General features: G+C 40.8%; 2 protein-coding genes and 1 pseudogene across 2 annotated transcripts in view; all 3 read right to left on the minus strand.

Annotated features, from left to right (window-relative positions):
- The window catches only part of LOC103669080 (olfactory receptor-like protein OLF3), a 116,797-nt gene that overhangs the window by 95,214 nt on the left and 9,581 nt on the right, over window positions 1-12,002 (minus strand). The gene's annotated exons all lie outside the window — the stretch shown is intronic.
- LOC103668971 (olfactory receptor 2F1-like) overlaps window positions 1-12,002 on the minus strand; it is a 104,240-nt gene that overhangs the window by 82,649 nt on the left and 9,589 nt on the right. The gene's annotated exons all lie outside the window — the stretch shown is intronic.
- On the minus strand, window positions 1,137-1,967 carry LOC121105884 (annotated as a pseudogene).

Here is a 12,002-nt window from a genome sequence, read left to right on the forward strand (position 1 = left end):
CTGGCTGTCACTCTTTTGGGTTGTTGTCATTTCAATAACCTATATTACTTTTCTGGTCTCCAGCTAGACTCCTTTCCTGGTCCTTTCATACACGAGGAAGACTTCCTGCAATCACCCCAAAGCCCCTTACTCTCTCTGACTATTTCCTCACTAGTGTACAAGGACCACACTAGAATCTGTTGTACATGGGAGAGAGATGGGAGAAGGTGTTCAATATGAGACTAGAAGGGAGCAGATTTGCATAGCTACCTGATTCACTGAATGCATATAAAGTTATCTTATCTTTTATGGCTTTGCTTAGAAATCTGTCTTTCTCAGATTAACTGTATCTTTTATATTTTATACATTAATTCATATTTTGTGTTATTCTGTTTCAAAGTCTAGGAAAAAGTTAATTCTTATTTCAGAAATTGGACAGTTTTAATATTTAATGGTACTCTCTTACATATGCAGTAATGTCCTCTCAAATTGCTTGTATGCTGTCAAGTAGTTCCCCAAATGTGGCTTTTCACTTGGCCAGTAGTAGCCTTGTACAAACAACTTTAGTTTTATTCCTATCACTATAAAACAGACCTTCAGTTCACGCTCCTCTCCTGAGAGTACCTGCAGCTCACGACAAGATGCTATGTGCACGTCAGGGTCAGCCAAAGACATCTTAACAGCCTTGATGCATCTGTCTCCTACAACAGGACTCACATGGTTTTGGATGGGTACGATATGCTGTGCAGTATTTTGAGTCTAAAAGTGAAAATGCTTCTTCCCCCAGTGGAAACACAGTAACTTCATACAAAATTTGGATGGTAAGAACGATGGTCAAAGTAAGATCATGAATAGGTCCATGATTACAAACAATGTGACAAATCAAAGCAGCAAATCTGTCATTACTCTCAGGCCATATGAGATGGATTAAGGGTGGGAAGTCCATTAGGCATGCTCAACTCCACTGAACACGCTGCTGTGACATAAAAATACACCCACACACCAACCCAGCAACCTCCTGCCTCCCACCCAGCATCACCAGTACATGTACGTCATCTTCCGGTTGCCAGGGCAATGCAGGTGATGACTGCCATATCTGAGTCAAGTGGGAAAAAACACAGGCAAAGCTCCTTTCTCTAAGAGATGCTCAGGGATTATTAAGTTGCAGTTTTGATGTTAACGAATTGCCCTAGCATTTTCTGCCAGGCCCCTACCTCCTTATTCCTTACACTATAAATCATGGGGTTCAGCACAGGCATCAAAATGGCATAACAAGAAGTATAACTCTCCTGAAGGACAGAGGGGCTGGAGTGGGGCCGGATGTAGCTAAAAATGGTCATGCCATAGCACAGGACAACCACTGTGAGGTGAGAGGCACAGGTGTGGAAGGCTTTCTTTCTTCCTTCCGTGGACTGGATCTTTAGGATGGTGGAGATGATCTGGATGTAGGACAGGAGGGCCAGGCAGAAAGGTGTCATCACCAGAACAATGCTAGAAACCATGATTGCGATCTCATTGGAGAGGTGTCCACACAAGCCAGTCTGACCACAGCTAGGAGTTCGCAGGATATGTGATCAATATACTTGTTTTGGCACATGGGCAGCTGAAAGGTGATTACAGTCTGCATGAGAGAGTTGACAGAGCCACTGACCCAGGATGTGATGGCCAACCTAGCACAGAGGCCTCCGTGCATGATGACCGAGATATCGTGGGGGGTTACACACAGCCACGTGGCGGTCATAGGCCATCACTGCCAATAGAACAAACTCAATCCCGCCCAAGCCAGGGAGAAAAATAACTGGGCTGCACAGCTCACAAATGGGATTGCTTTATGTGCTGCAAGAAAATGCCCAGCATCTGAGGCGATGCTTGTGGCATAAGAGACATCAACGAGGAGAGGTTGGTGAGAAAAGAAGTACATGGGAGTGTGGAGTCGGCTGTCCAGTCTGATGAGAAAACGATGAGGAGTTCCCCAGCACTGTCACCATGTAGTGATCAAAAAGAAGGACAAGAGTGAAGGGACCGTGTGTCGCCAGTCACTGCAGGCCAAGGAGGAATAAACTCTCTCCCCAGTCTGATTATCTGTTCCATTAAAAAATAGAAGATTATTAATCTGCAGAGAGTCAAGACAGAAACAGAAGCTGTTCAATTAAAGACCATAAGAATAACTTCAAGAGAATGCTCAACCTAATGATCTGCCATATGGAGCCAAGCTCTATCGGCTTGTCCTAATACCCATTGCACCTTAACTCTATATAAGAGAGGACCTAGCACTGTCACAAGAGGCATGATGGATCTCAGAGGCCAGTTAAAGCCTGGAGATAAAACAGTGCAATTTTTGGAAGTTTATTACCTCTCTAGTTTACCTGAGTTTCCAGGGCAGGAGGGATGTGTAGATGACAGTCGAGCAAAAAATAATGATGTGCAATGGGCCAAAGTTCGAGGACAACCTACATATCTGTTGCACAAAACATGATGAAATGTATTTTAAAAATTACAAAAAAGATTTGAAGAAGCATATATATGCAAATAAGGCTGGTGTCTTATGGAAAAATCTGGATTAAGAACCGAATATGAATCTTGTTTTAATGACTTAACGAGATGAGATTGAGGTTACAGTTTAAACTTTTACATACAAAATGGCAACACTGCATAATTCTCAAGTATGTTTAAGTTCAAATGTAGATAACTTTGGAAAGTACTTCATAAACTCTTCCTGGCAGTGGCACTCTGTCTATGGGTAAGGATTATAGCAGGAGAACCCCACTCTGGCAGAGACGGAGAAACAAAGTGTTGTGCCTCCTCTCATATCCTGCCCACAATTTCAGACATAAAAACGGAAGCAAAACCTTTAGTAAATTTGAAATCTGCAAGGTAGGAAAATATCTCCTGGTTTTGAGAATTTGGTGTCTTTGGTCTCTGGAAGGAAAGGGAAGTTATAGAGTGGTAATTTATCTTGTTCTTTTTATTTTGCTACCTGTGTTTTCACTCATTCTGAATGTCTTTTATTTTTCTACAACTCTAGCCCTTGTGTATGTCTCAGTAAAAAGGACAGTATGGAAATGGCTGCTTTGGCTTACTAGTATAAAAAAGAGGAAGAGAAAACAAATTCTTGTTAATTTTTGTTGACTACTTAGCAGAGGAAGTAGACATTTGTTTTTGATTAATTTGGGCAAATATCTCTAAGTGCCATCTTTGCCAGATGCTGGGATTTCCCAAGGCGATGTTATACTTCCATGTCTCTAATGCAGAAGTGGAAGAAAAAGACACAGAACAGACTCTGTCTTCCATCACTGTCCCCCTGTTGCCTGTACAAGCTGCCTGACGACAAGACCAGCCCATGACTCACTCTGTCTCCTCTCGCCCACCCTGCACATCTCCCTACTACAGCCTTTGCTCCATGACAAATGAGCAACAGTGTCACATCCCAGAGAAAGCTAGGACCTTTTAGGAGCTGTCGAAGTTCTTGCTTTTAACTCTTGTTCTCTCCTGCTTACTGAAGTAGCAGCAAAGCTACTTCAGCCCCTCTTTACTTTTTATATTTTTTAATTTGTAAAATGTAGGAATTGGCCAACTGAAAGGTCATTGAAGTGAACAACCAAATGTTTGAAGATCTACAGTTGGTCCATTAGGTGACTGAATAGGCGAGGCGTCCATCATCTAGTGAAGGCAATTCATTGACCTTCCATTTTCCACTGATCAGCTTTGGGGATCTTATTCCCTTTTTCATGTCTCTTTCCAGCCTCTGGGTTTCTCTTGCTCTTGGTTGATTCCTTTTCCCTCATTATAAAAACCCAATCTTTTGCTACATGATTACCATTCTGATTCTCTCTTCCTTTCACATCTGTGAGTGCTGAGATGATTGGTGTCTACTTGCAGGATTTATTTCTCACAACATTCTTACCCTACAAGCCATGGAAATCTGGCTTCCCATCTTCACTAGTTCATGAACAATGCATTCTGAAGGGCACTGTGGCTTTCCAATCCTCCAGATTCAGAGATCTTATCCTCCTTTATTTCGTTATTGTTTTAAGCAACTGAACTATTTGTTCCTTCAAATTTTCCACTCTGTGATGCTCTTCTGTCCTGATTTACTGCTTCCAAACTAATGTTTCTGTCTGTAATTATTCGATGGTGTTTTAAACTCTCCTGCTGCATTACTGTAGCGAGGATTTTCTAAGGTTCTGTGCACAGAACTTGTGCTCTTCCTATAGCTTCTGCTTGGAGGACTTGTCTCTAACACTGGGTCTTCCATCTCAAGCCCACAGTGACCTCCAGACATCACTGGAAATCAGATGTTTCTTCAACAGCATAATGAATGATTCCTAAATAACCCACCGTTGATTCAACTCATATCTCCACAAACTGTATGCCCTCCAGACTCCTTTATCTCTAATGGACTAAAATTCCTCCTCTCTCCCCGAGGACATCATGTTTAATTTTTCCTTCTTCCTTATACTCCACAGAATAAATCCTCTTCTTTCATTGTTTAGGATTACGAATCTCCCATCTCTCCTTCGACTTCATTCACGCTGCTATTATACCACCACAGCCTTATCTCCTTGCATCTGGTCGGTGCAAATGCGCTTTTGAATCTCTCTGATCCGGCCATTGTCCACTGCTGCTATTACTTAAATACTTTCATGGATACATCCAGCTAATTACTTTTAACCCCATCATACAGTATATATATTTCTAAAAGTCCTTTGCCTTGGATTTAAAATTTTTACATTTAGTTAATTGAAGCATCAAATATTTCTGTTTTCTACAGTGATAAAGTCCATTGTGAATACCTGGTAGATTAAGAAAATAGAAATAACATCTGTGTTTATTCCTTTTTGTGTAAAATTATCCCTCTGATGCCACCTCCACCCTCTCCAAAGCCCACACGCTCCTCCAAGTTCATCAGGAGATACAAGTGTTTCCCCATCACTTCCCCACACAAACAGATCCTACATGTACACAGAATTAAGGTTTTCCTGCACAGAAGAATTTCCACACAATCTTCAGTCTGGTCCTGTTCTATCTCTAAATTTTATTTTCTTATCGCTAGCATTTATTATCATACTGTGTGTTTTACAGCAAAGTATTTTGTTAAAATAAGCTGTTAACACTGAAGTAACTTTCAGGGGGGATATGTTAACTGATTATTTTTAAGCCACTGAGGCTGCTCTTCATTTCCAAAGACCACTGCCTTATTTCAAAATCATTAATATCCAAGTACACCTTTTGTCCACACTCTAGAGTCCTTTTTGGGACTCATGGTAGATAAAGAAAATTGATCGGCCTTTGGAAAGGCAAATGCAGGAGGAAACGTGTGTCCATCAGATGCTTTTAGCATGGCCTGCAGTTAACGCCATCACCTTATTGCTTTGGGAGCAGCTCCACTTAAATTTAGCTGCGTTCCTGTCCTGACCTAGGGTGGAAAATGGACTCAGTGCCAGATGAGGACTTCAGATCTCAGCACTCCTATCAGAACGCCGGAGCTTGGTCTTCTCAGATCTAACTAATTTGTAGGATCTGTAGCTCTTCCTGAACGTGTATTTTTCACTGAGGTCAAAAAACAAAGGGGACGGGGGCGCCTGGGTGGCACAGCGGTTAAGCGTCTGCCTTCGGCTCAGGGCGTGATCCCGGCGTTCCGGGATCGAGTCCCACATCAGGCTCCTCCGCTGTGAGCCTGCTTCTTCCTCTCCCACTCCCCCTGCTTGTGTTCCCTCTCTCGCTGGCTGTCTCTCTCTCTGTCGAATAAATAAATAAAATCTTTAAAAAAAAAAAAAAAAAAAAAAAAAAAGGGGAAATGTGGGAATATCTGTTCCATTTGTCTGCATAAATAAGGCAACAGAAACCTTTTAGGACAGGGCTAGGCAGGCAGCTGATGTCCAAAACCAGTGTTAAACAACGACCACAGTTAAGAGCTCATCTATTTAGCTCTTCCTCCTGCACAATGTGTTTTGTGCTCTCTTCTGAGAAATTGTCCTAACTCTGGCTACTTTACCTTTTTGAAAGTCCACAATATTCCTTTAACCAACAACGAAATCCTATTTTACATCATTTGGGTCCTATCCTGCTCCTATTCAACAAATCTGAAACCACACCTGTACATAGGTTTTGAGCTACCATTGTCTACTCACAAACAAGCAATCCGTGCTGCTTGCTCTGAACATAGTATTAAAGAATGACCTACTCGTTGGTTCAGCTCCCTATGGAAGGACTTTTTCATGTCTGTGTTTTACAAATTATGGTGGGTGTAGGGTAATTAGTGGCCATAACAACAGAGCACGCTACGTGACTTCACAGGAAAGGTGCCATAGAAATATTCCATGAATAATTATCTCCTTAAAGTACAGTTACTAATGCCTGAAATCTGTTACTTTTATGTGGAACATCGTCCTTTTAGTGAAATGTTTAAATATAAAATGATATCAAGTGGGGCGTTGGCATTACAAAGTACCAAATCTTACTGTGAACTGTACGTGAATGGCATGAACGTGCAGGAACCGTCAGGGGTGAGGTATGGAAAGCAAGACCAACTTCTGTCAGCTGGAATATTATCTTTTTAGACCTTAGTTAAAACTACCTCCATGTGCCTGCTCTCATTATCTACTAATTATACAAATATCAAGACTAAAATGTTCTTTTCTTCATAACAAAGAAATAAAAGTAGACCTAGAGTTTTTTCCCACAACTCCTATTATATGAGAAAATACACCTAGTTTAAAGCTTAATTTTAGTCAACCTTTATAAACTACTTTTAAAAAAGGAAGGTATTCATAATTCCATGGATACACTTTCTGGATTATGAAACTGATGTTTTTCAACATCTCTACCTCTATAAATACAACTGTAAGTATTTTTCCTATTGTTTAAATCTCCTACCACCTGATAACATTTTCAGGTGAAAGTGTATGTCACCTGAACAAGATGAACAGTAAACAATTCAGACAATGCGCTTGCTGATATTAAAACCAGGACTGGCTTTTATGTCCATGGGGTAGATATAATTTAGCCTTAGCTTATTCCTGCCTCCCTTTATCCTGTGTCTGTCTTCTAATGCTTCATCTATGAACAAATACTTTCATGCTGTCTCTGTAACTCCCTACACCAGGGTCTGACTTCCAGTAAAATGGTCCACGCTCTAAAATTGCTCTTCCCAAATAAACAAAAAAAAATAAAATAGCCCTCTTCTCTCCCCATCTGAAAAAGAATGTCAGTGAAGTCGAGATCTTAAGTCAAGTTAAATATATTTCTAATGGTTAATTCTCAGGCAATAATTTTTGGCAAAATTTGTAAACACGTGGTACTTGGGAGTCATGGAACTGAGGCATCTCCAACTCATCTGTCATAATTGACTTAAACTCTGACTAGTAGACCTCCTAGAGGGGAGCCCCTTCCATGTTGAGCTCACAGAGCTCTGCAGAATGCCTAAGAGGGTGTTGCCCCAAGTAACGATATGACTTTTCAATGTAGTCAAGGACCTTTTAGCCTTTTACCAGACCCTCCCCAGATTCCTGCTGTAATAGAACTGATAAGGCCTTGAAGAACTACGAGCAACTGCTCACCAAGTAAGACAAGAAACCTGACCCACAGACAAAATCAAACAAGAACTAACAGAATTTTCACTATGCTGTGCCACACAGACAAGCATTACTTGTGGTTCTCTGGAGATGTCTGCAGTTGCTGCTGTTTCCATTTTAAAATCATGTTTAATTGCATTTAGTTTCCATTGTTACTCTAGGGACACACACTCCAAAATACTCGATTACACTCTGCAAACATGGAAGTATTTAGGACTTAACACATGGGTCTCTTTTCTACTTGCAATATTCATTGCCTCATCACATTTTCCTGCCCTAGTGAGTGCTTTATACATTTAAAACTATCCAACTTTTCAGTTCTTTTGGCTGGCTGCTTCAGGAAATTATCTTTGCCTTCTTTATCTACATTATGGAGGGAGAATAATTGATTTTAACAGACTCAGGAAGTCTGCACCACATGAATGGACAAAATATTGGATCAGCCTCAAAAATCCAATCTGGAACACAGGCTTATGGGTAAACCCACTACCCATATTCCACCCCCACCCCAGTCATTACATCAATAAAGCCCTACAGCTAAGGGGGGGGAAGCTTTTTCTGCTCTGAAAGTTTATGCACATCTTTTGCAAACTCCATCGAGTCTTAATCATATTGGCTTCCTATTTGGAGTCCTCCACAATTTCGCTGCAGCAGATAGAGGTCCTGAATACAGAAACAAAGCACATGAAGTTGGGTCCCACAACCTACAGACATGTTTTGTCTCATGGTGGTCAAAATATACAAGAACCTTAACTTCACTATCAATAGAAATGGCACTTAAATTTATAGGAAGATTCATTTGAGCTGTGGCCAAATACTTAGTTGTTGTATATCCTTAATATATCCATCATGGGCAGAAATATTTGCACCAAACTAATGTTTTATGTTTTAATGGTTTTATATCCTCATAAAGCAACCAGTTTGCTACTTCCCATCTGCATTTGGTGCCTGGCATTTCACAAAATCGCCAAATATTGAGGCTCAGTTTCTCTGATATATGAAATCCTCAAATCACCTTGATGACATATTTTATCATGATTTCATTCAGTAAATGCTCAGCTTCTTTGTATGACTTGCCCCAGAGTGAGACTACAGCAGTATAATTCCCTCAATCTATACTGTTCTCACAGTGCAAACCCTACAGCCCAATCTAGAGGAACAAATCCCAAAAATGAGTCAGGAGACCTCAATTCTAGTCTCAGTTCACATTCTGAGTATTGTAGAACTTTGAACAATCCACTTACTCATCTTACATTTCCTAACACTGAAAGGAAAATCAAAATACTTGGTATACAAACTCTTCAGGAAAATTGAGAAAAGAGACTTCATAGTTACTAACAATTTATCTTTTTTGGAAACTTAATAGACTCCTACTACATGTTCATGAATATTAATACCTAACTATCATTTTACAGATCTGGGCTTGTCCCCTAGGTGCTCTCCAAATATGGTGCAGAAATCTTCCTGAATATATTCAGTCTTCTTTTTTAAAATTTAAATTCAATTTAGTTAACATACACTGTATTATTAGTTTCAGAGGTAGAATTTAGTGATTCATCCGTTGCATACAACACCCAGTGCTCATTACATCAAGTGCCCTCCCTAATGCCCATCACTCAGTTACCCCATTCACCCACCCATCTCTCTTCCAGAAACTCTCAGTTTGTTGCCTATAGTTAAGAATCTTTTGTGGTTTGTCTCCTTCTCTGTTTTTGTCTTATTTTATTTTTTCCTTCCCTTCCCCTATGTTCATCTGTTTTGTTTCTTAAAGTCCACATATGAGTGAAATCATAAGGTATTTGTCTTTCTCTGACTGACTTATTTCACTTAGCATAATACCCTCTAGTTCCAACCACATGGTTGCAAATGGCAAGATTTCATTCTTTTTGATGGCTGTGTAATATTCCACTGTACCTATATACCGCCTCTTCTTTACCCATTCATCTATTGATGGACCTCTGGGCTCTTTCCATGTTTTGGCTATTGTGGACATTGCTGCTATAAACATTGGGGTGTAGGTGCCCCTTCCAGTCACAATGTTTTTATCCTTTGGGTAAATACCTAGCAGTGCAATTGCTGGGTTATAGAGTAGCCCTATTTTTAACTTTTTGAGGAAACTCCATACTGTTTTCCAGAGTGGCTGTACCAGCTTGCATTTGCACCAACAGTGTAAGGGGTTCCCCTTTCTCTGCATCCTCACCTACATCTGTTGTTTCCTGAGTCATTTTAACCATTCTGACTGGTATGAGGTGGTATCTCATTGTGGTTTTGATTTGTATTTCCCTGATGCTGAGTAATGTTCAGCATTTTGTCACGTGTCTGTTAGCCATTTGTGTGTCTTCTTTGGAGAAATGTCTGTTCATGTCTTCTGCCCATTTCTTGACTGGATTATTTGTTCTTTGGGTGTTAATTTGATAAGTTCTTTATAAATTTTGGATACTAGCCTTTTATCTGATAAGTCATTTGCAAATATCTTCTCTCATTCCATAGGTTGCCTATTAGTTTTGTTGACTGTTTCCTTTGCCATGCAGAAGTTTTTATTTTGATGAAGTCTAAATAGTTCATTTTTGCTTTTGTTTCCCTTGCCTTTGGAGACGTTTCTAGCAAGAAGTTGCTGTGGCCAAGGTCAAAGAGGTTGCCACCACCTGTGTTCTCCTCTAGGACTTTGATGGATCCTGTCATTTAGGAATGGATGGATTCCATTCAATGGATGTTGGTTGCAGACCTAATCACAGCTCAGTAGAATAGGGGCATGAGTGCTAAATGTCAGGTTTGGGCTATAGAATATCCTAGGACCTCAGACAGCTGGCATCTCTGGCTTTTTAGAATGACCTTTGGCTTCAGGGGGTTACTGTGGTTGAGGAGGATGGGGAAAAAACAGTCATCCCCTTTGGCTCCAGGATACCCTCATGTCTCCTTCTGAACAGAGGAGCATTGTGCCTCAGTCCCCTGACATAGGTGCAATGATTCTCACATTTAGGTCTTTCATCCATTTTGAGTTTATTTTTGTGTATGGCATTAGAAAGTGGCCCAGTTTCATTCTTCCTCATGTGGCTGTCCAATTTTCCCAACACCATTTGTTAAAGAGACTTTTTTCCATTGGATATTTTTTCCTGCTTTGTCAAAGATTAGTTGACCACAGAGTTGAGTGTCCATTTCTGGGTTCTCTCTTCTGTTCCATTGATCTATGTGTCCGTCTTTGTGCCCGCACCATACTGTATCGATTATTACAATTCCCAAATGTTAATCATCTTCTTCTGCATTTCCCCCATCTCACTTTCTCTCTCTCTCTGCGAATACGTAATTCAGATATGAGAACCTTAGAACAGAAATGTACCTGAGCCCCCAGCTTCAGGAAGGCAGAATCACTTTACAACATATGCCATACTATTTAGGGTGAGAAGACCGCAGCATCCATAGGTCACATCCATGATCCAAAGTCCCTCACAAGTCAATCAACAAGTCAGATCAGTTCTATTTCTGCTCCTCTAGACACCCCTGTGTATAGACACCCCTGTGTATACCCACCCTCTGTTGGTGCCTCCATTCGAGCTCTCAAGCATTGATTAGTGCCTGACAGATAGACATATCTACTGCAGTCTCAGTTTATGCTAATTCTAAGAATGCTTCCTCCAACAAAATCATAGACCAGAGATATGAAAAGTCCCAGACTCCTTGGGCTCCTGGCTAAGTACTCACCTAGTTAAAATTATGAGAGAAACAGCTGCTAGAAAGTTCACAGGTGCCCCACAATTGGCTCCAACACAAACCTAGTGAGGTGCAGCAGTGTCCAAATTAGCAATGTGGGGCTGACAGACTCCCCTCAGGCGCTTTATGCATTAGAGTGTCCATCACTGTCACCACTCCCAGTTCTCAAGGGCAGGGCCTCCATGCTGCCCTTCTTCTCCCTGTGAAGCCTGTTCTTCCCCATCCTCCTCAACCACAGTAAACCCCTGAAGCCAAAGGTCATTCTAAAAAGCCAGAGATGCCAGCCATCTGAGGACCTAGGATATACTATAGCCAAAACCTGACATTTAGCACTCATGTCCATATTCTCCTGAGCAGTGATTATTAGGTCTGCAACCAAACCAGGTGAAAAAACAGTCATCCCCTTTGGATCCAGGATACCCTCATCTCTTCTTCTGAACACAGGAGCATTGTGCCTCGTTCCCCTGACATGTGTGCAAAGACCCACTGGTCCTGCTGTGAGCTTTATAAGGATGGATGCACACCTGAATACATCTCTCATGGTACTATTCAAGTTTTAGGAACAGTAACATCACCTATCAAGATTTAAGACTTCAAATAACATCTCAAAAGGAGGGAGTAGAAAGTCTTTAGATTAATGTTGAGGGAAAAAAAGGAAAGGAAAAGCATCATTGAAATTCTCAACACGAAGTATAGAAGTGTTAGCTTTCTATACCTTTCCAAATCTTTAATTTTGTGGAT

This window comes from Ursus maritimus, unplaced genomic scaffold (assembly GCF_017311325.1).
Source record: "Ursus maritimus isolate PB19 unplaced genomic scaffold, ASM1731132v1 scaffold_3, whole genome shotgun sequence".
NCBI classification, from domain to species: Eukaryota; Metazoa; Chordata; class Mammalia; order Carnivora; family Ursidae; genus Ursus; species Ursus maritimus.